This window comes from Sturnira hondurensis, unplaced genomic scaffold (assembly GCF_014824575.4).
Source record: "Sturnira hondurensis isolate 20B ecotype Veracruz unplaced genomic scaffold, ASM1482457v3 Scaffold0003201, whole genome shotgun sequence".
Classification (NCBI taxonomy): Eukaryota; Metazoa; Chordata; class Mammalia; order Chiroptera; family Phyllostomidae; genus Sturnira; species Sturnira hondurensis.
In genome coordinates this window covers 906,249-907,867 of record NW_028075832.1, presented here as the reverse complement: position 1 = coordinate 907,867, position 1,619 = coordinate 906,249, and the positions used below count along the sequence as shown (strand labels likewise).

The window sequence follows — 1,619 nt, the reverse complement described above, 5'->3', positions numbered from 1 at the left end:
AATTTATTTTCTACTTCTTGTCTTGAAATAGGTTCAGATTCAAATTTCTTGATTTCACTCATATTTTTCAGATTCAACACATTTCCTCATCAGGCACAGTCAATACCATCTAAAGTTTGGCTCACCACAACTTAGGGTGAGCACATTCATAAGATGACTTATGCATCTAAGAACTTTATACTATTTTAAAGTAAGCATGTGTGGGTTTCAGTTTCATAACATTGTCAGCTGAGGCTGAGCTTGTGGGTTACCTAGCGTGGGGATTCCAGATCTCAGCCACACATGAGAAACCTGGCACCTTGAGAAGTAAAGCGATGAGTTATCCTTGCTTTAGGCACACAGCTAATTAAGTAGCAGAGCTGAGATTAGAACTCAAGTTTTCTGCTTCCCAAACTTCTGATCAAGATTGTTAAAATGAGTTTGTGGAAGCAAACTCCAAGTGACTTCTTAATGCAAATCACTGGACTACCAATTGTGGTAAAATTAAATTCTGGAGGGGGTTTGCAAGGGTACCTGACTTGACTGCATGACTACATGAATATATTCATCGTCTTGGAGCAGAGGGAAGCCTGTGTAAATGGGCAACTGAAGAATAAGTAGGGGGATGCATTTATCCAAGGAAATGACGTGTGGCATATAGCATACAGAAGAAAAGGATGTGAAGACACCACAAGTACAATATTTTTCATACTTGGATATACTTTCATGAGTTTTTTTGTTTCTTTTTGATATAATTTGTCCTATTTCATGATAGTTGTTGATTGTTTCACTGACATGTAAGATAAATGTATATAGTGTGGATTTAATTGTAAAACATTCTTTCATATTTAAGTTTCAGTCATTTTCTTTCATCTCTATGTCAATGTGCAGAATGCAAAAGGAATTTATGAAAGGAAAATCTTTGTTCCTACACTATTTTTAATTTAAGTTTCAAGCAATGTCATTTGGTTTGATTTCTTTACTTACTTGCCTAAAATGATAAAATGATAATTAAAACATTGTAGAGATGTCAAAAAGTAAATATATGTGGTTTTATAAGAAGGTATCCTTAATGGCGGCCTAATTACTTCCTCACACTTGTATGGCATTAAAATTTATAAATGGTTTTCAGAGTAATCTGTATTTACAATAAAGGGAAGGCATTACTATGTCAAACTCCTGGGTAAGGAGACAGAGGCTTACAAATTGTTGAAATGTACAGTTAGTAAATGAGAGCTGAGATTCCACCCTGGGCTTATTGGCCTTTATCTGAATGTGTGAGTTCTCAAATGTATTAAAAATTTATTTTGTTCCTTTATATTTATATCATTAAATTATATTTTATTAAGTTGTATGTTTTATGCATGTAACTAATTAATAGTACTTATCATTGTGATTTACTATCACCCTGGCTTTGTTTCTGGCAATATTTTAATCCTGTTAATAGATAGTTAACCACCTAACCCTTGGATAGATTTGAAACAAGAATTAGTTTCAATTCTGCTTCCAGATCAGAGTTCTCAGGAAAAGGGCAGTTCTTTGTTTTTTTTTTTTAAATGATCTTTATATGAATTACTAATTCTGTTTGATATCACTTTTCAGAAGAACAATTTATCCATGAAAGGTCATTTCACATCAAC

General features: G+C 33.2%; 1 pseudogene; it reads left to right on the top strand.

Annotated features, from left to right (window-relative positions):
* Nucleotides 1–414: 414 nt before the first annotated feature.
* On the top strand, nt 415–729 carry LOC118984049 (U6 snRNA-associated Sm-like protein LSm6; annotated as a pseudogene).
* Nucleotides 730–1,619: the final 890 nt, after the last annotated feature.